The sequence below is a fragment of the Zonotrichia leucophrys genome, chromosome 1A (genome assembly GCF_028769735.1).
Source record: "Zonotrichia leucophrys gambelii isolate GWCS_2022_RI chromosome 1A, RI_Zleu_2.0, whole genome shotgun sequence".
In the NCBI taxonomy this organism is placed as follows: domain Eukaryota; kingdom Metazoa; phylum Chordata; class Aves; order Passeriformes; family Passerellidae; genus Zonotrichia; species Zonotrichia leucophrys.
This window is the reverse complement of record NC_088170.1, coordinates 14,551,259-14,565,061: the sequence shown is the minus strand read 5'-3', so window position 1 is coordinate 14,565,061 and position 13,803 is coordinate 14,551,259. Positions and strand designations below refer to the sequence as shown.

Genomic DNA, 13,803 nt, shown 5'->3' with positions numbered 1-13,803 from the left:
CTAAGGTCTGTATTCCAGAAAGATTTGACCTCAAACGCACTGAAGTTGGTGGAGGGACCTCCCTGTGTTTTGAAAAGTCAGATCCAGTCTCCAGTGGTGCTGATCTTGGATTTCTGGGAGCAAACACAGCTTTATGCTTTCATCCTCCTCTTACCCGTTAATATTGTGTTCAGCAATCAAATCCAGCCAGTGTGAGACATCAAATAAAGCAAATGTAGGAGCAGTATTTATACAGTTTCCACGTATGCTGGCACAATGAATTCTCAGTTTTCTTATGTGTTTCTGACCACCAGTTTTCCCACTTCCCAAACAGTTTGACCTTCTCCAGTTAAGGAACAAAACTCACCCAGTGGCAGATTTAAGCAATCCCAACAAACAATGGAGTCATCCTAGTTCTGCAAATCAAACCCTCACACCACTTGTTTCACAAGAATCTACATCCCAAGATGTGTCTGAATTGGTAAAAATGGAAAAATAACTTCAAATAGTGACATTGAAATTTCTCACTGTGACCATTGTGTAGCTAAAATGAAATTTTGTATTTATTGACAAATATATTTGTTCTTACTGTGCAGGCAACAATCACAGCCTCTGATAATTTGTTTGTTCTGTTTATTTTCCTGTGCTTAGAAGACAACAGCAATTTGCATTCATTTGCATCTCATTTTAAGGGACAGTGATAATGAGAAAAGTTGTGGGGGGATGTGTGCATATATGAGTTTTATACATATATATACATAAACAAAATTATTTGTTTTTCTATAACATTTGAGAGGAGATAATTGCTGTTGGGATTTTAGTTTTCACATTCTGCAGCTCTCCCTTGTACTCTTCTTTTGGTTTTGCATGCTTAAAGTTTCAAAACCTGCACAGATCCTATTTATGTAGGACAAAAATAATTCTAAAGGGCAACAGACTATTAAAAAACCACTCAATGAAACGAATTGAGGCCAACATTTTAACACACACTGCTTGTTGCACAGTTCTTTATCAGACCCATTGAGCAGGCAAGCTCCTAGAAAAAAAGAATCCCCAGTTTTTGTTTTTTCAACTAGACCAACATTTTTGGTTACTGGGTGGGAAAAAAAAGGTACTATTTTTAGACCAGGAGCAAAAAATAATTTTTTTTTTTAACAAAAAGTGGACTGGCATGGGTTGATAGATGTCCTAAATGAGTGGATTTAACAAGTGATTTTATTTTATTAGACTTTTTCTGTAGTGTGTGTTTGGTTATTAATAGTCAATGGCACACATAAGCCAAAGACAAATAGGTTTGTGTGGACCAGTTGGTCTGATTCTGAAATGTTGGCTTGCTCATGCAATATTCATGTTTAATTTATAGATGTTTAATTTGCTCACCAAATGTGTGAGTAAAAAGGATGGGTAGGCATACACAGCAGTCACCACTCTTGCTGGTGCTTGCCAAGATGGACTCTCCCTGTTTTGGGAGGCAGGGGAGTGGCTGAATGGGGTGGTGTTTGCAGGGGTCCCAGGACGAGGGAAGAGATGAGAATCTTGACTCCATGTTTCAGAAGGCTGATTTATCATTTTATGAGATATATTATAATAAAAGAAAATTATATAATAAAACTATACTGAAGAATAGAAGAAAGGATTTCATCAGAAGGCTAGCAAGGAAAGGAATGGAAAGATGATAAAATCTTGTGACTGCCTCAGAGTCCCAACACAGCTGGACCTGTGATTGGTTATCAAACAGAAACAACTCACATGGGCAAATCAAAGATGCACCTGTTGCATTCCACAGCAGCAGATAATTATTGTTTTTCTTTTCCTCTGAGGCTTCTCAGGAGAAAAAATCCTGGCAAAAGGATTTTTCAGAAAATATGTCTGTGACAGCTGAGATACCCAGGATACCACTCCATGATAGAAGAGAAAAGAGGAAAGCTTTCCTTTGAAACAGTAAACTCTGCTAAGCAGCAATTTCAGCAATAAAATGTGTTTCTTAGGCTCCTAGGCCTTATATTTGTATTAGGTTTTGATTTAGTGGTGTGGATCTGTGTGCTGACATTGGTTAAAACACTCAGCACGGGTGAGAAGCTAAAACCACATCCAGGTGTGCACCCTATATGTGGCTGTGACTGAGCATCAGGGCTGGGCTGGTCAATATGGAATATGGGCTGGTTGAGGGGTATAAATAGGGGTTTAGTATGAAATATGGGCTGGTCGAGGAGTATAAATAGGAATAGGATAAGGCTGGCAATCCAAGTACCACAGATTTGCTCCTTGTGAAATGATCCAAGTGACAAGGCCTGGGTAGTGTGAGGGATCAAGTTTGGCATCTGGCAGCACCCCCTTAGGTGCCCCTTTAGCTCCTCTCTGATGGCACACAAAAAGAACATGGAACTGTTCTTTTTTCCTCTGACATAATGGCTGGGATAGGAAGTGTGAATGGCTGTTTGTTAACGATCCCTCTCTGGAAGGGCTCCTTGCCGGCACTGGGCAGTGTCCCTGACCTGCTGTGAGCTGTTAGTCAGCTGTGACTCAGTTTTCTGAGCCCACTCACGCCAATATCCTCCTGGAAATCACCGTGACTCAGGCTCAGTTGAGCGGGTCCCAGTGAGGCCATGAAAGTGGGATGAATTTATTCACAGTAGTTTTAGTGCTGTGAGTTTCTCTAGGCCTAAGAAAAGACTTGTACCCTGCAACAGTTCCAGTGTCTTCCCAGAAAAATTTCATCAGGCTTTCATACAGCTGTTCCTAGGAATGTCATATCTGTATCACTAGGCCATCTCTTATGCCACATTTCAGGAGGGGTTTATGTAGAAATCCTGTTTCTGAAAGATGTGCTGGAGCTGAGTATTTAAGCTGCTTGAACAGATTTTATTGCAGCAGTAATTTGAAGTACTGAATGAACTATGGTGGCAAACAACCAGTACAAGCAGTGAAAAACACCATGATGCTTACAGGGGTTCATACAAAGTCACAGGGAGTTCAGGGTAGGCTGCCTTTGCCAGAGTGTTTTGCTTTGGAGCCAGTTTTTTCATACTTTTATTGGAGTTTCGCTTCATAGTCCCATGGAGGGGAGGGACAGCCTTGTCCCTGAATGCATGGAGCATTAAATCTATCCCTTCAGCAGCACCCTGGGTGTTCCTGCTTGTTCAGAGGAGAAGCAGAAGGTCTGCAGAAGGTCTGTGGTATCTGCCAACTTCTGTGTTACACCACCAGGTAGCTGCCTTTGTCTGGGAGATTTATTTCTGTGCACATAACTGAATTTATAGACACACATGTGTAACCCCTAGGGGAAGCATGCTTGCATTCCCATCCTCTGTGAGAACCAGCAGAGCACTGAGCCCTCCACAGCTGAACTGCTCATTCTCTGGGCCACTGCTTGTCCATCTTTCTGTGTTGCTGCATACTTGCTTAGTGCATTTTGGCTAATAGGAAAAATTACTTTGATTTATGCACTTGTATTTTTGGAATATCCTGGAGCGTGGCTCATTAGGCAAGACACCGAGCTGAACAACACTCGAGTCTGTGCTGTGCCCCAAGGATCTCCTCATTTTAGCAGTTCAAATTATAGCATGGATTGATAGATGTAAATACAGTGGAAAATAACTCAGTTTGGTGATATGAGAGGAGAGCAACACTGAAAAAAAATATTTTCCAATTCCCCACATTCAACAGGAATGAATCCCACAGCTCTCAGGATCCCTGATGTTATCTCTGAACATGGTCCTGCTGCAACCACCAAATTATGAGGTGTGTGCTTTTAGCAGAGACATTTCAGAAAAAAATTCATCTGGGAGAAAAAAAATTCTAATCCTGGCCCCTGTTTGCTCTGCTTTTGGGTCCAATCCTCTATCAGAGCTGTCCCACACAAGACTATTCCCCCACAGCCCCCTTTGGAAAGCAGCAGTCCCACGGCTTTCCAGGGATAAATGAGAGAGAATTGCTCAGAGCTAACACTGATAAGGCGAGGTTGAGCTAATTAAACAGAGCTCTGCAGCATTTACTGTTAGCACCGGGAAAGAAACAAACCCAGGTGTGCATTGAGCCAAGTGTCAAATCCCCTTTTTGTCAGATGTTTGAATGTGTGAACCGTTTTTTGGTTTTATTATGGGCACACCAGTCTTTGTCCCTGATTTGTGTATTAATTAGGAGAGGAAGATGTTGGAAAATGGAAAAGTAAAAAGGGCTGATCTCTCTGCTTGGCATAATAAAAGCAATGTATTTGACAAGAGGCTAAGTTACTTTTATAAGTGTATTTAATAAAGTAAGAAAAGAATACTGGGGAAAAAGTTATATAAAGAAGGGAAAAAGTTGGCCAATATCTGCAACACTGTTTTGTGTTTCTGCCTTCCCAAAAGGAATGATTCATGTTGTTTCTGGATAACCTACTGATTTACTGCCAGTCACAAAAGCTTGTGCATAAGTAATGGAGTAACACAGCAGGTTTATTCACACTGATGGGGACAGGAGGTGACAGCACAAATGGGACTACACAGGAAATCTACTTGCACAAGAGAAAAATATAATAATGATAATCCAGTGTCTCTTTGCAAAGCCTCATCTGATCCTCTCTGCCTCACAGACCTCACTGCCCAAAGTGTAGATGCACACTACTAAAGAGAGGAAAACCTCAGGTCTGTTCCTGTGCTTTTACCAAGAGCAGAGGTTTTATGTGATTCTGGTTCAGAGAAAGCATCTGGAAGAGTACCAACAACAGGAAATGCTGTGGGAGGATATTTTATCAAAGATACTTAAATCCTCTTTTGTTCTTAAGTTCCTCAAGGATGTACCATGGGAATAGTTTACTATCTTTGGACAAAAAGGGATTTCTTTTCCCAAAAAGGCTCCTCCCAAACACTTCTTAGAACTTGTAACATCATCATTAGCTTTTAAGGAAACACAAAGCTCCCAGTCAAGCATTCCCTGCACAGATGACTCAGGTCCCCGGAGAGGAGTTGGTTTCACTTTTGTTCTGCGTTTGGTGCTCATAAACCAGAGAATTTGATGTGACTTCCTGTGTGGAGCTCTGACCTGATCTGTGCTTATTTCACATACAGAACAATTGTTACCTGCAGATGCTGTAGGTGCTGTGCTGGGAGAGAAGAGGAATATTTGGGAATGTTAAAATTAAAAACAACCCCAACCCACTCTGCTGCCTCTCTGATTTAAGAATTGAGCATCTGTACTTCAAAGAATAGAGCGCAACTTGTGTTTGTGAAGACCAGGGTTACAAGAAATGAAACTTCCAAATTATATATCCAAATAGGAGTTTAAATGTCATTTGTAAAACAGTCAAAATGTCGAGCAGTCCCTGTGTGCCCAGCCAGGCTGTGACACTATCCTGGACTTCTTGCTAAGAGAGAGGAAAGCTCAGTTAAAATATGAGCACAGCCTGAACTTCAGTGCTTTTGGATGTTGCTGTGCTTAGTCATGCAATCTAATGTTCTGAGGAAGCCTTTGTGGTATTATTATTATTTTATAAGTTCACTCTATGTACAAGGATATTGTGCATATTAATCTTCTGTCACAAAAAATAGGAATCTAAAGGTAATTCTCAAACAATAAATACAGAAGAATATTTTGATTTTAGCAACTTATGGATTAGACGATTTGAAAAACCCCAATCCCCACGTTTAGATTAGGGTTTCTTTTGAAGACTAAGTGAATTTCTGCTTCCATATAATGTCAAACTGCTACAGGAGGCAGAAGCCAATAATTTCTTCTTTTCTTTGGCTGCACCTGGTAAATGCTGCAGATGAATATATCTGCAGCTATGAATTTCAGATAAAACTGCTCAGATATAATCAGTTTAAGAGGAACTATTTTCTGAAGTAAAATGTATGTAATTGATGCAGTTTTAATGAGATAAAAATATAATCACCAATCTTTTGTTTATAGCTTTAAGCGTTCTTTAGAAAGTATTTAAACTATGTAATTTAGGATTTAGTTAAGGTTGTGAATATGTTTGGGATGCCTTTTTTTTTGTTGTATGCTGGTGTTTTTCTTTTTTTTTTCCCCCACAAAAAGCCACAGCTCTCAAGCCTGAGCTCTTGTGCTTTCTCTCTCATATTTGAGAGCTTTAGGTCAGTGTAATTTTATATGACATCCCTTTGCCTTCCTTCTCCTCTCCCATTCAGATCCTTCTCAGAAGGTGGAATAGCTGTAAGATTGGTTTTGCTTTGATGTGAGACATCCCACACATTCCTGGCATCCTGGAGGTCGGCTGTAAGGCAGGAGATGGAGCTGGCAATTTCCTTTTGTTGTGGTGACAACAATCTTTATTTCATTTGCTTGTGTTTAAACACTGGTAAAGGCACTTAGCCCAGGTAAAATATTCCCTGCCAGTTTGGCAATTGTGCGTGGGGAATTTTCCTGGGGACACAGCTGCAAGGACATCTTCCTATCCATGCAGACTGAGGAGATGCTGGCAGCTCCTTTCTATTTTTCACGTGTCCTTTGCTTTGGGCACATCAGGTTGCTGGTGTTGGGACAACATTCAGGCCTGCACACTCACATGGTTTGCTGGATTTGGTGTAAAATATCCATGACAGGGAAGCCAGGGCTGTCAGAGCAGAGCTAGACTCTGTTTTATTCTTTCCTGCCTCCATAGTTTTGTATTTCTGAGGTTTTTTAAGCATTGCAAGTGTTCCCAGCTGTTTTCAGGTCCTGACAAAGCAGCACAGAGAGTCCAGGTGTGCTGTCCCATTCAGTGCCTCCTCCTTCCCAGGAGCCCAGGGAAGGCACAGCAGGCAGCCCTGAGCTCCTCAATGATGCAGGCAGGTAGGGCTGTGGGAAAACTGCCTCAGGAACATTTTTGGATGGCGAAAGAATTATAGTTGAACTTGAAATATTTTGTGAAATTATGCCAGTGGTGCAGAAAATCAGTTATAGAGGGAAAATCCTGTGCTCATCCCATCGTGATGTATCTACTCCCACATTTTCAGGATGAAATATTCCTCCTTCAAGAAAAAATCTTTGAAAGTATTTCTTTCTATCATCTGCAGACTTTAGTTCATATAGGGTCAAGAAAAGTCCCTCAGGGGACCATATCCCCCTTTCCAATTGAAACAATCTCATATTGAATATCTCAAAATCTCCTTTCTGGATGGAATTCCCAGCCTTTTCCCATCTCCAGTCTCAGACCTGGAGCTGTGAACACCCCTAGGGTGTGAACTCCAGGTACTACAAGACAAATGTAGGTGACAGTGGTGGAGTCTCATCTGCAAGAACATTTGCTAAATCAACAAGTTTCAGCACTAATAAAACCTAGGTAATTTTAAGCTTCAGTATCTTTTTGCAGCAGGGTTTTGTATACAAGGTAAAACATTTGTCGTTGTTCATTTTGGGTTGGCATGGGTTGCCCACTCTGTCTTGCACCTGTATTCACCAGGAACAAGACAGGGCAGCTGCATTTTTTTTCCATGAGTGAGAATATTAATAAAGTCTCCATCCTTTACCTGGCTGTTACTTTGGGAAAAATTATAAGCTTTTAGTTTATTTTTGGGACTTGTAATCTCCCTTTCACATGCACTAATTCTAAGCAAAAGCCTTAGAAGTTACCGGCAGCTAAGTGAGACTAAAACTGGGATTAGTTTTAGTCCTACACTAGTTAGAAATCATAGTTTGTTTTTTTTATTTTTAATCTCATCCATTATTTAGATTAGGTTTTGCATAAATGAAAGCTGTGTTGAAGAGCTTTTCTATGTATTTTACATCAAGGCTGAAGGTGTAAAACACATCTATTCAAAAAGGAAAGGGAACACAAAAGAAAAAGTATCTTGAATGCTTCTGTTATTAGTGAGTCTCCAGGCAACTCCTGGCTGAGGGCAAAGCTAAATTAAATGATTGTAGTAGCAGACTGATACATATATAATACATAGTTACACACACACACACCCCCCTCAGGAGCTATTTTTAACACATGTGCACCTACCATACCTTTCATCTGACAGCTTTATTTGAATCCAGGCTATTCATTGGGAATAAGCAGCTAATTAATTTATCACATGAATATCAAATATGCAATTAGTCCCAGAGCACTCAGTATTCCAGCCATGGCCACCGTGGCAGCCTCCACACTGCCAACAACGACTGCCAGGAATGAGTCCCATTCAGTGCCTGACCTGCTATAGAAGGACATAAATGGGTTTGCCATATGCTGCTTGATATTGTACTTATAATTCTTCCTTTCTCCTTGTGTTCATGCATGTGTGCAGTCAGCTAATGGGTTCTCCTCAATCACAGCAGTGTGACGGAAGGAAAGGAGTGTTTAGGAGATTAGAGGATGCTGTGGTCACAAAGCCCTGAGATGAAAATTTCTGTGTAAAGACAATTCTAAAGGAGCACACGTGGATGTGTTTCCCTTGGTAAGGCAAGAGGGAACAGCTGAAACCGCAGACAGCAAGATCAGAGTGAGGTGTTGGGTGGAAATTAAAGGGCTAATGAAGGTTATGACAAGGAGAGATGACATTTTCCCTGTCACTTGCTGGGGAGTGAGGTGACCAGCACCTGGAGAACACTCGGGCACAGCTGATGGTGTCCTGGAGGGGACAGTGGCAGCTCCAAACTCTCAGGCTCCTCTGGACCACCCTGTGACTGTGTTTCTTCAAAAGCCTCATCCCACTTGGCAGCTGCACTGCCTTCCTCAACAGCAGGCTCAGGGATCAGACAAGCTCCTAAGCTGATCAGATGGAGCTGAAGCACGTTTATTTACTGTAAAGTAAACATCATTACTGCTGCCCTTGAGATATTTTGTAATTAAGTACAATTTCCCATGCTGGCAAACCTAGTGCCATTTATAGAAATGCTAATTTCTGTTATTTCATGGCTAGCTCTGAAGGTTTAACCTTGGAGAAGATCCTGGGTGTTGAACAGTTTTAAAGACCAGTAAATGTTACTGTGCTTGTAGAAAAGCCTTGCAAGACAATGTCCAGCTCCATTCTTTGCAGCTCTTTGGCAGTATTTTACAGCATGGCAATTAGAAATTGTTTCTGTCAGAGTGGAGCATTAGAGGACATTGTTATACAGCACTGGAGCATTTGGTCATAAATATTTCAATTTGTGGTAGAATCTAAACTAATAAAGCATTAAAAACAAGGCAAAGAAATTTCAGTACTTTTTCAAATGCTTCATCTTAGTCTAAGGACATGGTTTTACAGGGGTGATGTGAGGTTTAATGAGGAGTGGGGATCTATCAGTGCTTTTGTTTTTATCAAGTTGTATTTCATTTCTTAATTTTGTTTAATGTCTGTGGCTTTTGATGGATATTTTATAAGTTGCTAAACTAATAGCTCATAAATAAAGCACAACATCCATTCTTTGGGTATCAAAATGTAGGCCATTGTGTTCCCAGCATCAAGCTCCTAGTTTAAATGCTAGTATGGAAATCAGTCCTTTGGATTAATGACCAAATAAAGCAGAGGATGAAATAGTGGGGTTTGGCTGAATGAAAGTCTGTGATGGTTGTGGGGGAAGGAGTTTGTTAATAGCCAACATGAAATCCTTGTTTTATAAAAAGTGCCATGTGGACATGTTGTAGCATCCTGAAACAATGAGTTTTGCATTCACTCATAGTGGATCTATCAGTCAGCCTCAATGGGAGTTTAACAGCAACTTTTTTGTAGCTGTAATAACAGGCCTGAAAGCCAACCCTAATCTCTTAGGGTGTTAGTTGTAAACAAATGCCATCCTGCATAAAAATGCCTTTCCTGTATATATTTTTTTCCCTAAAGATTGAAGGAAATGCTTTATAAAAACAATTCTCTTCAAGCACTTAAGGGACACTAATTGCTTTTAATTTCAGTGTGCGATGGTCCTTATCCAAGGGAAGTATGCTGCATGGGCTATAAAGCATTTTTATATCATATACGGTTTAACAGAGCATGCCTGGAGTTAGCTGAGCTGCCTGCCTGGTTCCCTGCTCTCTATTATCCTTCACCATGATTAAACACGCAGTGTTTCACTGCCTGATGGTGAAGGGCATCCAGCAAAGATCACTGAGCTCCTCTCTGCTGCCTGCCTCTGAGCAGAGATGTGTTTCTGTTTGCTCAGCCACCTCTGGGGCACAGCACTGCTGTGTCACAGGGTGATCACAGCCATTGCAAAATTGACCCTCTGCTATTCTTTTCATGTCCCCACAGCAGAAAGATCAGCTCCAGTGACAGCTGGGGCCTGTGCCTCTGGAACTTTCTTTTTAAGTGCCTTATGAAGCTAATATAAAAGTCTTTCCTGCCCTCAGAAGCTGCAGAGGCAAATATCCTCTCTAGAAAGAGATGACAGTGATTGTTTCCCCACCATCCCTTTGGTCTTGGTTTGTGTGCAGCACTGGGTTGACATCACTGTACATCCACATCCACCTTCACAGAGCAGTGCTTGGGATTGTGCAGGCTTTGCTCAGAGCTTATCTCGTGTAATTCAAGGTCAGCCCAGTCATCTCAGCCCTGTCTAGAAGGCCAGGCCATGTCCACATGTTCACATTCTTGCTCCCTTTGCTCCCAATCCTGCTGCTGCCTCATGGGCACCCCAAAGCAGCATCTCAGGATGCTCATCTCCGTGGGAAATGAGCAGGCAGATGTCCACTGTCAGGTGAAAAACTGGCAGCAGTTTATTCAAGCCTGAAGTAAAACCAACTCTCAAACCCTTTTCTGTGTTGACATTGGAGCAGCCTCTCACAGTGCATTCACTGCTAGAAAGCTGCTGCTGGCAGCTTTTCAACACTTGGCCACAGCAACCTTTCCATCTTCAGTGTTTCCTGTTCAGGCCACAGACTGCTCCTCCTCCTCTGTTTGGAGATCTCTTAAGATACCAGATATTCCCAGAAATCAATAATTATGTTCTTGAGATACTTGCTAGGCACCTTAGGGAGTGTTGAAGTGCAATGCTCCTGGAGATGTTTTACATCTGCTTGCAAGGGGCTTTGAAAACCAGCACAGGGTTTAACTGTGGAGCTCTAGGTGATAGTTTTTCCCTCCTGTCCTCAGGCAAACCTGCTGCCGGGAAAGCATCTCTCTGAAGCATCTGATTCCCTCTGTGGAAAGGATGGGCCTGGTGCCTGATCAATCAGAAATCCACAAGGATAATTTTAAAGCTTCCAGGGCTAGTTCTGGTCCTGATCAGAAATCAGCAGACCGAAATACATATACATATTTGGCAGTTTTGTGCAGGAAAATGGATTGTGGATGTCTTTTTACAAATAGATGGAAAGTGTAAAGTGATTGTGCATTTATCTTAAACTGCATGAGATTTTTAACATCACTGAGCCATGACCCCATCCTGAAAATATAATTTTCTCTTTCCTCCAGTCTGATTTAAGTGGTTTAAATGCCCTTTGTCATCTCCTGTTACATAACCAACTTCACACATGTGATTACTATCATGAAAACACGTTATCTACCCTGATAATATGTATATAGGTCTGAGGAAGGGTAACCAGTTCTACTTGTGGCCAAGGCTATGAATTCTGTTTTGCTTGACAATGTCTGTGATTAAATGATTGCTATTTGAAAGAAAGATTTATATTCCATCAGTAGAATGACTTTTAAAAAACCAAACCTTTCCAAAATATATAGTACAATTGACCCCCTGCTATTCTTTTCAGTGAACTCCAATCTCATTCATAACCTCAGCACAAAATATTCTGTTAAAATTTGCAGAGACCCAAAGTATTTTTCTCACAGTAATATTTTCCAGTTGTGCTTCAGCCTGAGTAGGATCTGAAGCAGTGACCAGAAAGTCTCTCTGCCATTTTCAATGCCCTGAGCCATCTCACCATTTTCTACATTTACTTTTCAGAAATTAATTTTTAAAAAAGCAATTGTTTCTGCAAACAGCCCTTTGAATTCCATCCCGGTGGCACTTTAGAGCATTATTGCAAATTATTCAATTTATATGCATAGTCAAGCCTACATCATTATCCCCATATTCTACTAAGGCAGGAAGAGACCAAAAAAAAAAACCCAAACCCAACTCAAAACAACCAACACTCAGAAAAAAAAAAAAAAAGACAAGAAAAACAAAGGCAGAAAGCTGACCACTATTCCCGGAAAATATTTTTCACTAGGCTGAAAAAAATCCCTAAGCCCCTTTCATCAAGGTGATCTTTCTTGGAAAGTCAATGTAAGGAAAGTTTCAAATGACTGCAGTAAAACTCAAAAGATACACTCTATTATGAGCACTAATTAATGCAAATATTAATGGTTTTGGCTTCAGATGGGATGATCCAGCATTCTTAAAAATTAATAAAAATTATTACAGAGACTTACTGTATATCTGAACATGTTCCAACTTAGCAGCTCATCATTATGCACAGAATAATTGTCTGCTCATTTGCATCCTGTGAATTTTAAGGCCTTTTAACTGCACGTGTTACTTTCCCATACAAGTTTTAGTGCAGTCCAAGCTTGTGATGGGAAAGATGGAGGAACAAGGAATGGTTAGCTCTGGAGAGAGTGTGAGGAGTGACACTATTCCTCCAGTTTGGTGGGTTCAGTGTGCACACACTGCTGGAAAAAACAAGTGAGAAGGTGATGGTAGAGCAGAGTCCCCAGCCTGCAAGGCCTGGAGACAAACACTCAAAACACAGGGCACACTTATCAGTGCCAACAGATGTGCAAGGATTAATGGCATCTTTTTTTCAAATGGAATCAATTAGAGAAACAAATGAGTTTTCTCCAGCCCTGTGCCAAATCCACTGTATGGACAAACTCTTTTGTAGAAGGAAAAGTTGGATGCTTTTGGCTTGAAGTATTTGAGCTTGCTGAGACCTGTGAGGAGATAGAACAAAAAATACAGAACAGGAGGATTGGAGGAGGAGAAAATCATGGAATCATAGAATATCCTCAATTGGAAGGAACCTGCAGGGTTTGTCAATTAACCAACTCCCTGACCAACAGAGCCCCAAGAGTCCCACCAGTCAATGCTTGTTGAATTCTAGCAGGTTTGGGGCAGTGACCTCTGTCCTGAGGAGATCCTCAGCCCTGCCCAGAGAGGAATGATTTTAGCAAGGTGCTTCCTTTACAGCTTTCCTGTTTGCAGTGTGTCCATAAACAGGGGCTTTCTCCTCAGGAAAGGGAACCCAGGAATGGATCTGCTCCTCTCAGCTGAAAAGGAAAGGCAGAAGTGAAGGTTTCTGAGGTATCTGCGCTCCTGCCTGTGCTGGCTCTGCTCCTGGACAATGAGTAAGAAAGGCCACACAATTCAGATTTTTGGAGGTGGAAGAGCTGCTAAGTATTTGCATCTCCTCAGAATAGGTTGAGCCATTTCTGTGGAGGTTTTGTGGATGTCCTGTGGTCTGTGAAAGCCCAGCAGAGTGAGCAGGGATGGCTGCCTGGTGCTTACTCGTAGACAAAGGGACCCAGCTGTAAATTGCTCTCTCTGCACCCTGCCCTGCCTTACAGCTTAGGCTCTTTCCCAGGAGGCACTTCTGAATTGCTTTCTGCTGGCTTTCTGATTTGGTTTACTTAGAGAAGCTATTAATTACAAGTTGGTAAGGTCTCAAATGAGGTCTAGACCAGCTGCTCTGAAGACACAGATAAGCTGCTGGGTGATGATGGCTCTTGGCTGCTCCTGACCTGGCTTGCATTTGGGCAGCTGCTTTGTTCTGTAATGAGCAATCCCACAAGCTATCCAGTCTCCAAAAACAAGCTTTTTAAAAATTAGAGTGTACTTCTAAGACTTAGTTCACACTGTTTATAGAGCTGATTGCCCTCGAGTTCACCTTGGGCCTAATTGGCTTACTGGCTTAATTAACAAAGTGCTTATTAATGTCTAGTGGTAATTAATTTTCAAGGGATTATTTTCTATTAAGATCATGAGTACAGTATTAACACTGTACAG

At 41.4% G+C, this 13,803-nt stretch overlaps 1 long non-coding RNA gene across 4 annotated transcripts in view; it reads left to right on the top strand.

Annotated features, from left to right (window-relative positions):
- LOC135456685 (uncharacterized) overlaps positions 1-13,803 on the top strand; it is an 89,007-nt gene that overhangs the window by 63,294 nt on the left and 11,910 nt on the right. The window contains exon 4 of one of the 4 annotated variants that reach the window (XR_010442597.1): positions 6,108-6,232. The exons of 2 other annotated variants lie outside the window; for them this stretch is intronic. This is a non-coding gene — a long non-coding RNA (uncharacterized LOC135456685). Of the gene's footprint in view, positions 1-313; positions 545-6,107; positions 6,233-13,803 lie in introns of those variants that run through there. One more of the 4 variants, XR_010442594.1, reaches the window with a different exon arrangement.